At 43.5% G+C, this 20149-nt stretch overlaps 1 protein-coding gene across 1 annotated transcript in view; it reads left to right on the top strand.

The window, feature by feature from the left end:
• LOC126412292 (tryptophan 2,3-dioxygenase) overlaps positions 1 to 20149 on the top strand; it is a 419586-nt gene that overhangs the window by 231710 nt on the left and 167727 nt on the right. The gene's annotated exons all lie outside the window — the stretch shown is intronic.

Below are 20149 nucleotides of genomic sequence, written 5' to 3'. Positions count from 1 at the left end.
TTTAACATCTGAGGTCATCAGTCCCCTCGAAATTAGAACTACTGAAACCTTACTAACCTACGGATATCACACACATCCATGCCCGAGGCAGGATTCGAACCCGCGACCGGAGCGGTCACGCGGTTCCAGACTGAAGCGCCTAGAACCACTCGGCGTAGGCACATCCGCGTAAATGTTACGAATTAACTTTATGTAAAGTTGTAAATTGGTGTGGCACGGAAATACGTTTAACTACGACACTGATCCGGGTGTCATTGTCATAAGCTTGCGAAATACTATTGGGACTCCAAGCGGGACAATAATAGCATTCACTGGAATATAAGTGAAAATCAGCATTGAACTGAAAATTGCTAAATAACTTAAGATGTCGCCTCACATGACTCGTAAAAAGACACTATTCAGCGAAAAGCTTACTTCCAAAGAATTCCATAAAGTTTAAAAACTCTAGTGCTCTAGTGACGAGTAAATTCGAGAGTTACCACAGCAAGTAAGTAGCCAAAGGGGTGGGTAAGGGATCCGGGTACCCCTACCAACTAAATGAAATTACACACGACCTAGTTACTGTGTAGTCAGACTGAAAGATATAAGGGGTGATAGTAAAGTTCCCGTTTGAGGGCGTTACTGCAGCGTGTATGCAACGTAGTGCGACACCGGCACGGTTATACAGACTGGTCCATTGATCGTGGCCGGGCCAAATATCTCACGAAATAAGCGTCAAACAAAAAAACTACGAAGAACGAAACTCGTCTAGCTTGAAGGGGGAAACCAGATGACGCTATGGTTGGCCCGCTAGATGGCGCTGCCATAGGCAAACGGATATCAACTGCGTTTTTTTAAGTAGGAACCCCCATTTTTATTACATATTCGTGTAGTACGTAAAGAAATATGTATGTTTTAGTTGGACCACTTTTTTCGCTTTGCGATAGAGGGCGCTGTAATAGTCACAAACATATGGCTCACAATTTTAGACGAACAGTTGGTAACAGGTAGGTTTTTTAAATTAAAATACAGAACGTAGGTACGTTTGAACATTTTACGAGGCCTGTTCAGAAAGTAAGCTCCGATTGATTGCCAAATTGAAACCACAGTGAACATCAGAAATGTTTTACTTGTAACAATTAGCTACACCTTTCAGCTACTTCTTTACGTAGTCGCCGTTCTGACTTAGACTTTTGTCATAGCGTTGTACCAACTTTTCAATAGCCTCATCATAGAAGGCAGCCGCCAGTGCTTTCCGCCAATTCTCCACGCTGGCCTACACCTCGTTGTCTGTGTAAAAATGTTGTTTTCAAAGACAGCGGTTCATGTGACCAGAGATGAAACTCAGGGGGAGACAATTGCGGACTGTATTGTGGGTAATCTAACATTTCCATTTGAAAACGATGCAGGAGCATCTTCATTGCCCCTGCAGAATGCGGCTGAGAATTGTCGTGAAGACGAAACAGCACGACAGTTATGTAATGTTAGCTGCATAGCTTCAGGCGAAATTTCTCACCAGGCCCTCGTACTTGGCGGCAGATACTATTTTCTACACATCTTTACGCACTCACTGCGAGCTCAGAAATGAGAAGAGCGACGTGATGCTAACTGGAGTTATACTAGAGACACTACCCAACACATCTGTGCAAAGCTTTATCGGATTTACATAGTCGTTTCCATTTCGCGACCGATCGGAGCTTACTTTCTGAACGCCCCTCATATTTCGGTTGTTCCAATGTGACACATGTACCTTTGTGAACTTATCATTTCTGAGAACGGATGCTGTTACAGCGTGGTTACCTGTAGATACCACATTAATGCAGTAAATACTCAAAATTATATCCGTCAACCTCAATGCATTTGGCAATATGTGTAACGACATTCCTCTCAACAACGAGTAGTTCTCCTTCCGTAATGTTCACACACGCATTGACAATGCGCTGACGCATGTTGTCAGGCGTTCTCGGTGGATCACGATAGCAAATATTCTTCAACTTTCCTCACAGAAAGAAATCCGGGGACGTCAGATCCGGTGAACGTGCGGGCCATGGTATGAAGCTTCGGCGACCAATCCACCTGTCATAAAATATGCTATTCAATACCGCTTCAGCCGCACGCGAGCTATGTGCCGGACATCCATCATCTTGGAACTACATCGCCACTCTGTCATGCAGTGAAACATCTTGTAGTAACATCGGTAGAACATTACGTAGGAAATCAGAATACATTGCACCATTTAGATTGCCATCGATAAAATGGGGGCCAATTATCCTTCCTCCCATAATGCCGCACCATACATTAACCCGCCAAGGTCGCTGATGTTCCACTTGTCGCAGCCATCGTGGATTTTCCGTTGCCCAATAGAGCATATTATGCTGTTGGAGAATGACGCTTCGTCGCTAAATATAACGCGTGCAAAAAATCTGTCATCGTCCCGTAATTTCTCTTGTGCCCAGTGGCAGAACTGTTCACGACGTTCAAAGTCGTCGCCATGCAATTCCTGGTGCATAGAAATATGGTACGGGTGCAATACATATTGATGTAGCATTCTCAACACCGACGTTTTTGAGATTCCCGATTCTCGCGCAATTTGTCTGCTACTGATGTGCGGATTAGCCACGACAGCAGCTAAAACACATACTTGGGCATCATCATTTGTTGTAGGTCGTGACTGACGTTTCACATGTGGCTGAACACTTCCTGTTTCATTAAATAGCGTAACTACCCGGCGAACGGTCCGGACACTTGGATGATGTCGTCCAGGATACGGAGCAGCACACACAGCACACGCCCGTTGGGCATTTTGATCACAATAGCCATACATCAACACGATATCGACCTTTTCCGCAATTGGTAAACGGTCCATTTTAACACTGGTAATGTATCACGAAGGAAATACCGTCCGCATTGGCGGAATGTTACGTGATATCACGTACTTACACGTTTGTGACTATTACAGTGCCATCTATCACAAAGCGAAAAAAGTGGTCCAACTAAAACATTCATATTTGTTTACGTACTACACGAATATGTAATAAAAAATGGGGGCTCCTACTTAAAAAAACGCAGTTGATATCCGTTTGACCTATGGCAGCGCCATCTAGCGGGCCAACCATAGCGTCATCTGGTTTCCCCCTTCAAGCTAGACGAGTTTCGTTCTTTGTAGTTTTTTCGTTTGATGTTTATTTCGTGAGATATTTGGCCTGGTCACCATCAGTGGACCATCCTGTATAAGGACGACATGAAGGCAAGGGATTAGTGCGGCATTCGTGACGTGTCTTTCAGACGTGTGTGCGTTAAACGCGGAAACGTGAACTATGATGACGTTATTACCAAATGCGTCCAAACACGACAAAAGTGTTGTTATTCCTTTCTTGACCGCCAAAGGGCAAACACCGGTTGACACCCATCGGAGAATGAAGAATGTGTATGGGGCAGCATGTCTGTTGAAAACCTCCGTTGTGAAATGCTGGGACAAGGGGTGCTGCTACTTCATGAAAACGCAAGTCCCCAAGTCGCAAATGTCGTAATGTAAGAGCTGCACCAACTTCAGTTGGAGACACTGGAGCACCTGCCCTGCAGTCCTGATCTCGCGCGATGTGATTAGCACGCCTGTGGCCTCTTAAAAAAGGCCTTGAATAATCGACGATTCCTGTTGGACTTGGCCGTGCAACAGGCAGTTACAGACTTCTTCACGCAGCAGGACTAAATGTTTTACAAACGGGTATTTCCAACCTCGTGCGTCGGTGAGATGATTGCATCAATGCCCACGACGATTTTGCCTGATTAGCATACTGATTCCGGATTGTACGACCTTCGAATGGAAACCTTTTGATCGCTCCTTATATTCTGATTTTCAGTCATACGTCGAAAACGGGATACGCACTGTCCGTAGTGAACATTGCTGTCGATAACTATAAACCGTCGCCTGTATCAGCCATCGCCTGTACCTATACTTTTATTAGGAGACTGAGCTCTGTTTTGTTAGCAAAGAATATTAATTCGTTTGGCAAAGGAGTGAAGCTATCATATCGCCAAATATAGAAATAAAATGGTTCAAATGGCTCTGAGCACTATGGGACTTAACATCTATGGTCATCAGTCCCCTAGAACTTAGAACTACCTAAACCTAACTAACCTAAGGACAACACACAACACCCAGCCATCACGAGGCAGAGAAAATCCCTGACCCCGCCGGGAATCGAACCCGGGAACCTGGGCGCGGGAAGCGAGAACGCTACCGCACGACCACGAGATGCGGGCTCAAATATAGAAATATTTAATTATGCATCTGGGTATTTCTTATGTATGCGCTGTTGAGAACATATGTTATAATTTCTTAAGAAAAGCTTTATTGCTTAATTCTATAGGCCAAGTACTATCTGTATGAAGGCTTCCCAAAAGCCAATTACATACATAGATTTAATTAATAAATAAACGTGTTTTCATAATAGAATGAAAAACATGAGTCCATTTAAGATGCTCTATAACAAATCGGAACTCCCCACCCCCCACCCACACCCATGGACAAAATTCTGGCCATTTCCTTGACAGCAGCGACAAAAAGGGAACGAAAAAATGGCGCAAAGCAATTACATAGCTGACCCATCGGACATACAGCGCACAGCCTGTTACACAAGCTTCCAAACTTTGGGTGGGTATGGCAGACTGTAAGAAGGGTCATAAGCTATTGTGAACAAATTACAGAGGACAAAATCTCTATATCTTTTTACAAAACTGTACTCCTAAATAATTAATAATAGATTAGTCCCTGTTACCGATGCACAATTTCAGATTCCCAACGTGGCTTCAGAAAGTGAAAGTCATGTTCAAAAGTTTGTCAAAGTCAATAAAATTCTTCTGAGTTTAGGACCTCATCGTCAACTATAAAATTCCGACGTTTCGGTGACTATTGCAAGACGCCTTGCTCAGGGTGTATTGCTAAGTGCTGAATTTCTTATATACTATGGAGGAGTGCTGTTATTGGATAGGAGAGTGAGGAGGAAAGGTATTAGGAGTTTTTTGTTGGTCTTTGCACTGCGTGTTGTCATTGGCGGAAATAGGCGTTTTCCACTAGAGTTTCCTTTAGTGCTTGCCATGAGTGTAAATCAGAGAATACGCTACCGGCCATTAAAGTTGCTACACCGAGAATAAATGCAGTTGATAAATGGGTATTCATTGGACAAATATACTATACTAAAACTGACATGTGGTTACATTTTCACGTAATTTGGGTGCATAGATCCTGATAAATCAGTACCCAGAACAACCACCTCTGACCGTAATAACGGCCTTGATACGCCTAGGCATTGAGACAAACAGAGCTTGGATGGCATGTACAAGTACAGCTGTCCATGAAGCTTCAACACGATACCACAGTTCTTCAAGAGTAGTGACTGGCGTATTGCGATGAGCCAGTTGCTCGGCCACCATTGACCAGTCGTTTTCAGTTGGTGAGAGATCTGGAGAATGTGCTGGCCAGGGCAGCAGTCGAACATTTTCTGTATCCAGAAAGGCCCGTACAGGACCTGCAACATGCGGTCGTGCATTATCCTGCTAAACGTAGGGTTTCGCAGGGATCGAGTGAAGGGTGGCGCCACGGGTCGTAACACATCTGAAATGTAACGTCCACTGTTCAAAGTGCCGTCAGTGCGAACAAGAGGTGACCGAGACGTGTAATCAGTGGCACCCCGTACCATCACGCCTGGTGATACGCCAGAACGGCAATGGCGAATACACGCTTCCAATGTGCGCTCACCTCAATGTCGGCAAACACGGATGCGACCATCATGATGCTTTAAACAGAACCTGGATTCATCCGAAAAAAATGACGTTTTGCCATTCGTGCACCTAGGTTCGTCGTTGAGTACACCATCGCAGGCGCTCCTGTCTGTGATGCAGCGTCAAGGGTAACCGCATCCACGGTCTCCGAGCTGATAGTCCATGCTGCTGCAAACGTCGTCGAACTGTTCGTGCAGATGGTTGTTGTCTTGCAAGCGTCCCCATCTGCTGACTCAGGGATCGAGACGTGGCTGCACGATCCGTTACAGCCATGCAGATAATATGCCTGTCATCTCGACTGCTAGTGATACGAGGCCGTTGGGATCCAGCACGGCGTTCCGTATTACCCTCCTGAACCCACCGATTCCACATTCTGCTAACAGTCATTGGATCTCGACCAACACGAGCAGCAATGTCGCGATACGATAAACCGCAATCGCGATAGGCTACAATCCGACCTTAATCAAAGTCGGAAACGTGATGGTACGCATTTCTCCTCCTTACACGAGGCATCACAACAACGTTTCACCAGACAACGTCGGTCAACTGCTGTTTGTGTATGAGAAATCGGTTGGAAACCTTCCTCATGTCAGCACGTTGTAGGTGTTGCCACTGGCGCCCACCTTGTGTGAATGCTCTGAAAAGCTAATCATTTGCGTATCATTGCATCTTCTTCCTGTCGGTTAAATTTCGCGTCTGTAGCACGTCATCTTCGTGGTGTACCAATTTTAGTGGCCAGTAGTGTATGAAACAGCGGCGGCTGCAGCGTAGCGTTGTTTACTAACTGCCTAGTATCGACTAGGGCGCGCCAGCATTATGTGTGCCGTCCACCGCTGTGGCCTGCCGCGCGCATGTTGATTTGCGAGAGCTGTCCTTGTGAAAAGGTGTCCCTGCTGGCGGCCAAGACGCTGGGAGTCGGTACACGTCTCCTCCGTTCATGTCGTCGGGTCGCTTGGCTATTTCTATAGCCTCTCTGATCTTCCTCCTCAAACTAAACGGCTGTATCGCCAGTACGGGGGCCTCTGGAAATTCGATCTTCATCCTAGTGCTGATGCAGGCAGTTAGTAAACAGCGCTACGCTGCAGTCGCCGCTCAATTTCCTATTCGCCGATTTCCACTAATGGCAAGCAATAAACGAAAGTCTAGTGGAAATCGTCTATGGCAACACGCAATGCAAACACCAATAAAAGAACATCTAATACCCTTCCTCCTCACCCTCATATCCAGTGACAGCACTCCACCATAGTATATAACCAAATTAGCGCCCATTCAGCTGTTAGCAATAAATCCTGAGGAAAGCGTCTTGAAATAGTCATCGAATTTTATAGCTACAATGCGATCCCAAACGCAGAAGAATTTTATTGACTGTGAAAATGGCCGTGGGAGCCTACGTTTACATTCAAAAGTTTGTATTTCTGTATTTTTAAACTTACATAAATAGCCGAAAAGAAGAAAGTTTAATTTATTCATTTAGTATGTGTTCACAGACTACGAGAAGACATTTGACTGGGAGAAGTGAAATATATTCTAGGCAGCACCAGAAAATGTAGGAATCCCGTTGCACATAATATCCACTGTTCAATGGCTGTAGATAAAGATTCGTCTTCTGAAGCGTGAATCAATCTCACCAAACATTACCCAAGGTGTCATTCAAGGTTGACCACATTCACCCACACTTTTAATACTGTGTTGACGTGGTTATGATAAAAATGACTTAAACCAGTAAACGAAATTTCTATTAGTAACAACGTTAATTTTATAAGTTGGCTATTCAGAGGGCCAAGCCTAGACACCCATATGTTGTCAGGATGGCTGAGGCGAACCTGTGAAGTGTCTTCGACGCTATTATAACGGTGCCGGAGTTTAATCATATTATTCACTACGTTTACAACTCTTTACTTTCCACATCAGCCTCGACTGACGTCTCGTTCAGCTACTCGTAGGATTCCTACTGACGACCGGTCGGTCAGCACAATTTCTGCACGCCCAGGCTGCCCTGTTAGCAGTCTCGGTGTCATACCAGCTTATATCTGGCAGGCTGTGGTCGTTGCCAAAGCGTGAATATTTCGTTTCGCACTGGTTATTTTAGAGTATTCTATCTCTCCGAAGTCTACGGCTGTCCCTGATGACCCATCGGCGATGTACCAGGTGTCGGTAGTCGTGTCGTCGTTTGATCGCCTCCATACTGGTCTGGTAGGTCTTACCACCCGGGGGCGCTTGGGTGATGAATAAGAACGAGGACCCCGAGAAGTCAGAGAGAGAGAGAGACCAGCGCTTGGAGGCGTGGTGTTGACAGAGGAAGAAAGTGAATCTCTCCATCAGCACATGGTACACAGCGAGCATCGTGAAGATCACCTTAGTGTAGGCCAGCATCTAGAGAACACCTTCGGCTAGTTCATGGGAGATGCTGGAACATCTAGAATATAAAACTTCCTGGCAGATTAAAACTGTGTGCCGGACCGAGACTCGAACTCGGGACCTTTGCCTTTCGCGGGCAGTTGCTCTACCGACTGAGCTACCCAAGCACGACTCACGCCCCATCCTCACAGCTTTAATTCCGCCAGTACCTCGTCTCCTACCTTCCAAACTTCACAGAAGCTCCCCTGCGAACCTTTCAGAACTAGCACTCCTGGAAGAAAGCATATTGCGGAGACATGGCTTAGCCACAGCCTGGGGGATGTTTCTGGAGTGAAATTTTCACTCTACAGCGGAGTGTGCGCTGATATGAAACTTCCTGGCAGATTAAAACTGTGTGCCGGACCGAGACTCGAACTCGGGACCTTTGCCTTTCAAGGGCAGTTGCTCCACCGACTGAGCTACCCAAGCACGATTCACGCCTCATTGATGCCAGACTTCTTATCTTTGGAAGGATTCTCAGGAGGTGTAGTCCATCCACAAAGGAGATAGCTTGCAAAAACCTTTGTTCGACCTATTCTTGAATATTGTTCGTCCGTTTGAGATCCGGACGAGATAGGACAGATAGAGACTATAGAGACTGGATTGGTGAGTTCCTGATAGAAAGATCACAGTTCGTAGTACCTGACGGAAAATCATCGACTAAACAAAAGTAATAGTTGGCCTTCTCTCTCAGCTTTGATTTTCTGTCTCCGTCCTCTCTCTGTTGAGTGTGTACTCGGCGCTTGGCAGCTGGTAACGGTGTTGGTTGCGTCTAGGTCCGACCCACTTGTGACATTACTGTAACCAAGAGTTATAGGCCCTCTGCTATTCCTGGTCTACATAAAAGACATAGGAGACAATCTGGGCAACCCTCTTAGATTGTTTGCAGTTGATACTGTCAGTTATTGTCTTGTAAAGACATCAGAAGATCACAACGGTAGAGAAATAGCTTGAAGATGGTTCGTTGAAACCTATGCCAGTCACTTAATTGTGAATTACAGAGTAATCATGTAAATAGATGTAGATGTTCTAATCACGGAACCGAGTGCTATTACTGTGAATGTCGTCGATCCCAACGATCAACTCAAAAACTTAGAGCTGGAAAACTGAGGTATTTAAAGGGACTAGGGTGGGGATTTTATGTGAAGTTCGGTTCGTCATGACCGAATGTGTCCCGCTTTTTCTCTACCGTCGGCGATCCTCGTTCTGCTACCTTCAATTAACAACCCATAACAGCCTATTAACTACTGCATCAGGTCTGGCGTAGGACGTATTACTTGTTTTTCTTGTGTCACGTCTTACGCGCTAACGAACAGATCTTTCTGTCTCAGCTTTGGTTTTCTGTCTCCGTCACCTTTCTGCTGAGTTTGTATTCGGCGCTTGGCAGTTGGAAGCGGTGTTGGAATTGGCGTCTAGGTCTGACCCACTTGTGACATTACTGGTTCGTTTCCTCTTCAGACTCTGTCTTAACTGTGCTTCACATTGCCTATAGCAATGCAGACGATTTTTTAACAAAAAAATTCTAATTCCTTTCCCTTACTATTCTGCGCCACGATGGCTGTTTGATGACGATGACGTTATAGTACGCAATTCCGAAAATGAAATCAAAAGTCATAGCAATTCGAGTATTAGAACCAATGTGAGTAAAATTTGTGATTACTCGACAAATAAGTGAATTTAAATATCTGAGGTCAATTATATACAAAGTATACAAAATGAGACTATGCTGAAGTGAAGCTTCAAAAATTTAGGCATTCCCGTGGTACAATGCGACGAATACTAGAACGTATCGCTCGAAGGAAACCCCCACCCAAACAATACAAAATTGTGGCTCCCCCTTTATTATTGCACGAATGCGAAGGCTGGACTTCTGACCAAATAAGAAAAACTTAATCGTGTGAAATGATGTTCCTCCGATATGTAGCTACATGACAAGAAGAATATTGAAATTACACAGTGATTAAGTATGGACTCGCTCACTTGTGTAAAAAAAAATACACAATAAAGTGGAGACATCATGTTCTGCGTACAGAAGACCGGACCCACGAAAATTCCTCTGCAGTATAATCCCAGAGGAAAACAAACTATTAACTATCCTTTGCCCATTTCTGAGGCGCAACAGGCCAATAGGTCAAATTCTTGATGCCTATGATGATGATCATCATCGTCATTATCATGCCTGTCGCCTTCCGAGTTGCCTTTTTGTGGATGTTGATATATTCTTGACATTTTATGACTTCAGCGTCATACTACGGTTCGGAAGAAAATTCCTGGATTGCGGGGTCAAAAGCTCGCAAAAGAACCCAACGGATCTTTTAGTCTCGTCATAGACTGTTTCTGAACTGCTTTCGTCTGTTGATGTAATAAATGTAGATACTAAGATCCTTTCATTCTTCCGCATACTTTGTAATTTTTGCAGTCGCATCTTTGTCAGTAATTACAACTTTAACTACTATAGGGCGCGAGTAATCACGTAATGCTGTAATATAAGCAGTCAACACAAGCAGCTTCTAGAATTAAAGCGGCCCCTAGACTGTCAATATTATTGTACGTATACGATAGGGTTGAAGTTTGTATATTGTACAATATATTGACAGATCTACTGAGATTAGATTTTTACTGGGCGAACTGGTTCGAGTTCATTTTTTCCGGGTAATATTACGTATCTTTGTCAGCTCAGTCCCGTATGCCAAACTGTTTATTTTTGTGTGCAGTTTTGGTGACGACGGCTCTTTTGCTGCGTGCTGCTGTTGGAAATTCTTTCCCGTTGGTTGCAGCCAATCGGGTGATGGTATACAGCAGCCAATGAGAATCGCTGAATCTAATAACTTGTTAGGGTGGAAGATTGATTACTTTTGTTTTCGACATGGATTGTGTGAGACTGATGGTCACTTATCTGGCTATTACGGATTACAAAGTTTACCACTGGTTTTCGTATGTATTCCTTGCATTGTTATTGTTGTTGTTGTTGTTGTGGTCTTCAGTCCAGAGACTGATTTGATGCAACTCTCCATGCTACTCTATCCTGTGCAAGCTTCTTCACCTCTAAGTAACTACTGCACCCTACACCTTTCTCAATCTGTTTAGTGTATTAATCTCTTGGTCTCCCTCTACGACTTTTACCCTCCACGCTGCCCTCCAGTACTAAATTTCTGATCCCTTGATGCCTCAGAACATGTCCTACCAACCGATCCCTTTTTCTAGTCAAGTTGTGCCACAAATTCCTCTTCTCCCCAATTCTATTCAGTACCTCGTCATTAGTTACCTGATCTACCCATCTAATCTTCAGCATTCTTCTGTAGCACCACATTTCGAAAGCTTCTATTCTCCTCTTGTCTAAAATACTTGTCCATGTTTCACATCCATACATCGCTACACTTCATACAAATACTTTTAGAACAGACTTCCCGGCGTTTTAATCTATACTAGATGTTAACAAATTTCTCTTCTTCAGAAACGCTTTTCTTACCATTCCCAGTCTACATTTTATGTCATCTCTGCTTCGGCCATCATCAGTTATTTTGCTCGCCAAATAGCAAAACTCACCTATTACTTTAAGTGTCTCATTTCCTAATCAAACTCCCATGCGAGGTAGCCTTGCGCGGTCCCCCCCCCCCCCCCCCCCCCCTATGTCCCATAAGACCTAAACACAAATTTCCTATTTTTCTAATCTAATTCCCTCAGCATCACCTGTTTTCCGTTCAACTGCTCTTTCAGGTCTTTTGCTGTCTCTGACAGAATTACATTGTCATCGGCAAACCTCAAAGTTTATAATTCTTCTCCATGGATTATAATTCATACTCCAGATTTTTCTGTTGTTTCCTTCACCGCTTGCTCAGTATACAGATTCAATAACATCGGAGATTGGCTCCAACCCTGTCCCACTCCCTTCCCAACCACTGCTTCCCTTTCATTCCACTCTACTCTCATAACTGCCATCTGGTTTCTGTACAAATTATAAATAGCCTTTCGCTCCCTGTATTTGACCCCTACCACCTTCAAAATTTGAAAGAGAGTATTCCAGTCAACGCTGTCAAAAGCTTTCTCTAAGTCCACCAATGTTAGAAACGTAGGTTTGCCTTTCCTTAATCTATCCTCTAAGATATGTCGTAGCGTTAGCATTGTCTCACGTGTTCCAACCTTTCTACGGAATACGAACTGATCTTCCCCAATGTCGACTTCTACCAGTTTTTTCATTCTTCTGTAAAGAATTCGTGTCAGTGTTTTGCAGCCGTGATTTATTAAACTGATAGTTCCATAATTTTCACACCTGTCAACGCCTGCTTTCTTTCGGATTGGAATTATTATATTCTTCTTGAAATTTGATGATATTTCGCCAATCACATACATCTCGCTCACCACATGGAAGAGTTTTGTCGGGGCTGGCTCTCCCAGGGCTATCAATAGTTCTAATGGAATATTGTCTGCTCCCGGGGCCTTACTTCGACTCAGGTCTTTCAGTGCTCTGTGAAATTCTTCACGCAGTATCATATCTCCCATTTCATCTTCACCTACGTCCTCTTCCATTTCCATAATATTGCTCTCAAGTACATCGCCCTTGTATAGGCCCTCTATATACTCCTTCCACCTTTCTGCTTTCCCTTCTTTGCTTAGAACTGGTTTTCCATCTGAGCTCTTGATATTCATAGAAGTGGTTCACTTCTATCGAAGAGTCTCTTTAGTTTTCCTGTAGACAGTGTCTATCTTACCCCTCGTGACAGAAGCCTCTACATCCTTACATTTGTTCTCTAGCCATCCCCGCTTAGCCATTTTGCGTTTCCTGTCGATCTCATTTTTGAGACGTTTGTATTCCTTTTTGCCTACTTCATTTACTGCATTTTTATATTATCTCTTCTGTTAGCCAATGATTTCTACTAATCCGCGTCTTTTTACCTATTTGATCCCCTGCTGATTTCACTATTTCATCTCTCAAAGCTACCCATTCTTCTTCTACTGTATTTCTTTCCCCTGTTCCTGTCAACCGTTCCCTGATGCTCTCTCTGATACTCTCTACAACTTCTGGTTCTTTCAGTTTATCCAGGTCCCGTCTCCTTAAATTCCCACCTTTTTGCAGTTTCTTCAGTTTTAATCTACTGTTCATAACCAATAGATTATGGTCAGAGTCCACATCTGCCCCTGGAAATATCTTACAATTTAAAAACTGGTTCGTAAATCTCTGTCTTACCATTATATAGGGTGGAGAAAAATTGTGTCACGAAATTTTAACTCTGGATAGCTGATGCCAGTAGGATCAAAATTACTAATGTTGTGTAGGTCGACAACGTACAATTTTTTAACTACAGAAACTTGGTGCCACGCACTCCGGTTGGTCTCTGACGTGACCTATTCGACACGTGTGAGTATCACGTTGGGACAGTGACGGGGCAGGGGACGTTTGTTTGTGTGATGCAACAACCATAGTGCTGCCCGTCATCCAACGAACGGCAACAGGGCAATCCCACGGCCAATCAGAGCGCGTGGCGCCAAGTTTCCGTAGTTTAAAAATGGTGCGTTGTCGACTTACACAACGCTAGTCATTTTGGTTCCTACTGACATCAGCTATCCAGGGTTAAAATTGTATGACATAATTTTTCTCCACCCGGTAAAATGTATCTGAAACCTTTCAGTGTCTCCTGGTCTCTTCCACGTATACAACCATCTTTCATGATTCTTAAACCAAGTGTTAGTTATGATTAAATTATGCTCTGTGCAAAATTCTACCAGGCGGCTTCCTCTTTCATTCCTTACCCCCATTCCATATTCACCTACTACTTTTCGTTTTCTTCCTTTTGCTACTATCGAATTCCAGTTCCCCATGACTATTAAATTTTCGTCTCCCCTCACTATCTGAGTAATTTCTTTTATCTTATCATACATTTCTTCAAGCCCTTTGCCATCTGCGGAGGTAGTTAGCATATAAACTTTTACTACTGTGGTAGGCGGGGGCTTCGTGTCTATCTTCGCTACAATAATGCGTTCACTATGCTGTTCGTAGTAGCTGACCCGCACTCCTATTTTTTTTATTCATTATTAAACCTACTCCTGCATTGCCCCTATTTTATTTTGTATTTATAACCCTGTATTCACCTGACTAGAAGTCCTGTTCCTCCTGCCACCGAACTTCACTAATTCCCACTATATCTAACTTTAACCTATCCCTTTCCCTTTTCAATTTTTTTAACCCGCCTGCCCGATTAAGGGATCTGACATTCCACGCTCAGATTCGCAGAACGCCAATTTTCTTTCTCCTGATAACGACGTCCTCCTGAGTAGTCCCCACCCGGAGATCCGAATGGGGGAGTATTTTACCTCCAGAATATTTTACCCAAGAGGACGCCATTATCATTTAACCATACAGTAAAGCTACACGCCCTCTGGAAAAATTACGGCTGCAGTATCCCCTTGCTTTCAGCCGTTCGCAGTACCAGCACACCAAGGCCGTTTTGGTTAATGTTACAAGGCCAGATCAGTCAATCATCCAGACTGTTGCCTCTGCAACTACTGAAAAGGCTGCTGCCCCTCTTCAGGAACCACACGTTTGTCTGGCCTCTCAACAGACACCCCTCTGCCGTGGGTGCGCCTATAGTACGGCTACCTTATCGCCGAGGCAGCCAAGCCTCCCCACCAACGGCAAGGTCCATGGTTCCCGGGGGAGGGTCTTCTACTTTATGTTCCTCGAAATATGACAGGCTTTCTTGGACTGTTCGAAACCGTTTTTTTTTATGGGACATTTTCGAAATGTCCCGATTTAGTCCAATCAGTGATGGATAATTGGGGGAGAAGAATTGTGTAGTCGTAAATTCTTGCACAATGCTGGGAGGGAGTCCCATGAACAACATACTAAAAACTCTGAACGGTGAAGTGTGAGTCTTGGGGACGGGGCGGGAGGGGAATTGTTTAAAGGTCACTTTTTTTTATTTTACTCGAATAACCCCGAAACTGCGGCTTCTAGCGACAATATTTCCCAGTAGAAAATTAAACTAAATTAAAGTTCCTGAAAAGGCCATATTAATTTTTTCTAGGACTAATAGTTTCCACAATGCACAGGCTAGAAAATTGCAGATTATTAAAAATATTTTTTAAATGTATAAAATTAATGTTCATCGTTAAATGAAGTGGGTTAAAAACAAGTATTAAATATGTGAACCACGTCTAAGTGCAGCAGTGCCATATTAAGGTAGGTTACTGGATTCTTTCATGTACTTCTGCACTTACTGCTGCATAGGTCTGCAAACGGAAGATCCAGCAGGTGATTCCCTACTCTACATACACAACTATGTTGCAAGAAAAAACTACAGGGTTTTTCACCAAGTTGTGCCTACCCTCCAGAATGTGTCTTATGCATCATTGGCTACGTGTCCGGGGGAAGGGGAGAGGGCACGTTTGTAGAGAGGGCTGCACTGAGTTGATACACTTACCACACATCCACAGTATATCTTACAAGATGGGTGTGAATATATTCGATGGAATGGGACTGATCATGTTAAAATTTAGAAGAACCATCTGCTGTAGCCCATTACCTGACCTATACTGAAATATCTGAAGTTCTATGGCACCTACGTGACCTATTTCTGTTATAGAGGGATGTAATTTAAGCCTCTGGGTCTTTTCAGATGTTGGAAGAACTGAGACTGGGGCATGCATTAGATATCCCTCATGCTGTGAAAAGTATTCCAGTCAGTGACAAATATCGCCATTTTCGAACACATGTCGATAGCATGTTACACTTGGGACAGGCTCGCCGGTGCGGTAGACATTTGACAGCTCCAGCTGTTAAGCTTTTTTACATAATAATTCACTTAACAACCCACAAATAAGTGCTCAGTCAACTGAAAATAATTCCACTAAATAAACACGAGCTCAGTAAAGTTATCTTGTCTAGTCAGAAAAGAGAACTGGAGGGCAAATGCCGGGGAGGTGTAGTCTGTCTGTAAATTGAAAAGCGAGCAGCGCTCATCGTGGGAGAAGTTGCATTTCCAAGAGACCACTACAGTTGCTGTACAGGCTGATTCAGACTAAATATCTCTTCTAGCAGTGTAGGACAGTGTGCAGAGATTCACGTAAGTTCTGACCACACGCATTACCTGCGTTAGTGTTATTAGTAACTCATATCTGCATTCCATGTTGTGTTAACGCATTTTGTACAACATAAACACTCCCCGGACATGTGTGCGCATTGCGTCGCCAGTAACTCATAAGGCGCGCCGTGGAGGACCCGTATAACTTTGTGAAGCATTCTGTTGTTGTTTCTTGTTACGTAGTGGGGTAGACTGAGTAAGGAATTACTTGCTCCACCTCCAGTTTGCAAGCCTGTGAGAGGGAAACGCATGAAAGTAACCCAGCGACTCTTCCCACACATGTGCCCCCCCCCCTGCTCCACCCTATCATATCCCTGGAAATTTGTGGTATGGTAAGTATCTATGGGACCAAACTTCTGAGGTCATCGGTCCCTAGAATTACACACTACTTAATCTAACTTAAACTAACTCATGCTAAGGACAACACGCACACTCATGCCCGAGGGAGGACTCGAACCTCCGACGGGGAGAGCCGCGCGAACCAACCACGGCGAGGCGCCCTAGACCACCATGGAACACAATTTATCCCTTAATACGACTCCACTGCACTTATGTGTGATACACACATTAATTGTGTTAACTCGCTTCGTTTAAAGATTAATATTAATTTTATAGCGTTAGAACAATATTTTTTAATATCTTGCGATTTTTGCATCACCTGAAAGTGGGAACTGTTAATCCCAGAGAAAAAAAAGATACGATATTTTTCGTAGGGAACTTAAATTACTTTAAATTTGTATAGGGAAACAGTTTCGCTAGAAGCCGCGTTTTTCGAGTTATTTGAGAAAAAAATAAAAAAGTTACCTTCAAATCCATCCTTATCCCAACGCTCACACCCCACCAGTCAGGATTTTTAATATGTTGTTCTTGACACTCGGTCCTACCAATGTGCAAAAATTTGTAACAACACGATCTTTCCCCTAATAAATATTTTTTTTATCTTTGTTGATATGTTGTAGTTACGCAAGAACCTAAGTGTACAAATGGTTCAAATGGCTCTGAGCACTATGGGACTTAACTTCTGAGGTCATCAGTCCCCTAGGACTTAGAACTACTTAAACCTAACTAACCTAAGGACATCACACACATCCATGCCCTAGGCAGGATTCGAACCTGCGACCGTAGCGGTCGCGCGACTCCAGACTGTAGCGCCTAGAACCACTCGGCCACTCTCGCCGGCTCCTAAGTGTACAGTTTAGATTCACAATATATTCCATTACTCCGCCACGTAATTTCATACACTCCAACTGATGATGCCGTTTATCGAAAACTGTTTTCTCATCAGTTTCACCACCTTGTCTAAACGTCCGACTCATCGTGTTCACTTCCCTACATCCCATTAATATTGACCGTACAAACAGTTACCAACAGCAGCACACAGCGCAAATGCCGCCGACATCATAAGTGTATTTCTACCTGAATTAGCTTCGAACGCACGTTGATTTTAGAATTATTGGAAGTATATGGATGTTCGCAAGCCGTATTGTACGTAAAATCAAACGAGGAACAATCGCGCAAACTAAGCTGACAATCAGCGCGGTGGCTGATGGAAGAGATTTTCCATTTACAGTCGCTACCATCAGCCACCGCGCTGAGTGTCAGCTTAGTTTGCGCGAATAACATAGTAACCTTCAGAGGAAATGCGAGCAGTACGATCAGTTGTTGTCCAAGTATAGAGGAATTTATCCGGAAGAAGGTACACTTCAATTAGGAAAGAAGTTAAATTCATTGCGGACAAATTGTAGGAAGGCGGACTCGAACCTCCGCCTGGATCAGCCGCACAGTCCATGGCTGCAGCGCCCTAGACCGCTCGGCTAATCCCACGGTCTCACAAGTGACCGTCCTTTGAACACCTGCAAAATTACGTCAGCCAAGTGAGTGTCCTTTAAACATCTGCAAAATTACGTCAACCAGTCCTCATTTAGTAGCAGATTTTCATGCGTCAGTTTTCTTCTCTTCTCATACCTCTCCTGCACTCATCTAAGTTTCGTCTTTTCTCCGCGAACGCAAAGGCAGCCCAGACTCCAAACAACAACTGGCCTCCATATCCGCCATGTTTGCAACTCTTGAATTTTGATGCGAAGTTTGCGTAATATCAGTGTACTGCCTGGAGCCAACCCTCAATATACTGAACAGTATTCTTGCCCACTATAATTGTTGGTCTAGGGGCCGCTACGCGACGCACAAAAGCGACTAAAGATAGAAACATTTGGATCAAACGAATGAAGGCGCGGCATTGCTGCCTGTTGTATTGTATTGTATTGTATTGTATTGTATTGTATGTTAACCGGGGACCTAGAACCGACGGAGAGGCTCCCTGTTACTTGTGCCCTTACCTCAGTTCAAGCATGTCAAACGCGAAAATCATCCTTCATCTTCCAGCTGCGTCTTCAGTGTATTATGTCTCTGATTCCTGTTTTTTGACGCCATATTACACATGGTACTGTGTCGTGGATTAGCACATAATGCACCATTTACATCGTAACTCCATATTACAACCAAAGATACTTGCTTAGGGCAAAAATATAACGATTCAGAGTCCAGAGATTAACCACATATTATCTATTTACAACCCTCTACTATGGCCGTGCTTGAACACGACTCGAAATGTTCGAACAGTTTATGTCAACTTTCGGGAATCTCGGGTTCTATTCGATCTTTTGATAATACTGTCACAACGACCTGTCTTAGCGTTTATACCGCACTATGGATTTTAACAATAAAAATAACTGTGAAACACGGACCGAAATATCTTCTACAACACAGATCACGCGTAACAACGGCAACTAATAAATAAATAAATAAATGATTGCAATAACAGTCTGTGTAATTCTCGAGCTTTCGCTCGTCCCGCGATCTAGTGAGGTCTGATGGAACTATCTTCAAGACGGGTCATTCCACTGTATTTACTCCCACGATAAAAACTACCATCACTTTATTACGATACAGTTCGTTTATACGACATTTAATTCCTGATTAGTCGTCTTAATTATTTCATCTGAATGCTGTCGTCTTGTTTTCAAACTGATTAAAATTTCGTGAAGGTTTCAATCTGTAATTCAAATATGTGAGCAGGGATTGAACTGCTCATTTGCAACCTACTTAGTAAATCATTAAAGCCTCTCATAATCAACTAATGTTATATTGGGTTCCGTCAAGCAATTTTTTTGGAGGAAAATATTTTCGTCTTTGTCTGTTGCCTTAACTTAAAAGGTACAAATGTTTATATATCCATGCACACTGTATAAGAACTCGTATTGTAAATTTGTTCAAATAGAATAGGAGTTTGCGAAGTGATAGGATTTAATACTGTTTCATCCACTGTTTCACGAAATTGTGAAATTTATGCAGAGCCATAGCTTACTGATGTGGCTAGTTCGTAGTTTCTTGCGTATACCTTGCACTTGAGCCGCCCAAGTCAAATGTCACGAGATTGTTGGAACAAGGTCAATACTGTATCGAACGCTAAAGTCTATCGGGGAATCTCGAGCTCGTTCGAACGCGAGTATTCAGCCTTATCCTCAACAGTTACGAATCTCTCCAAAATGACACAGTAATCCTGAAAAAAAAATCCCATTTCATTTGTATCTAGTTACCATGAAATTTTACTATGTTAGTAAAATGAAACCGTATCGCTTAAAGAGCGTCGATGCGAAGACTCCTAGGCAGTTTTCCTGACTGTTGTGCACATGGTGTAGTCCTATTAGAGACAGCATGAGGTTTTTCACTCGCATGCACGATGCTCTGTGTTTTGGGTTACACTTCAATACCTAACACTGTAAGAATTAAAACAGGCATCCCAGGCAAATTCATTCTGTACAGAGAAGGACCCCCTGGAAGTGTAGTCCACGCACGGACGAGGTGGCTTACAAAGCTCTTATTAGACCAATACTTGAAGATCGCTCATCAATACG

This window comes from Schistocerca serialis, chromosome 7 (assembly GCF_023864345.2).
Source record: "Schistocerca serialis cubense isolate TAMUIC-IGC-003099 chromosome 7, iqSchSeri2.2, whole genome shotgun sequence".
Lineage (NCBI taxonomy): Eukaryota > Metazoa > Arthropoda > Insecta > Orthoptera > Acrididae > Schistocerca > Schistocerca serialis.
Note: the sequence above shows the minus strand (reverse complement) of the source record. Positions and strands in the feature narration are given on the sequence as shown.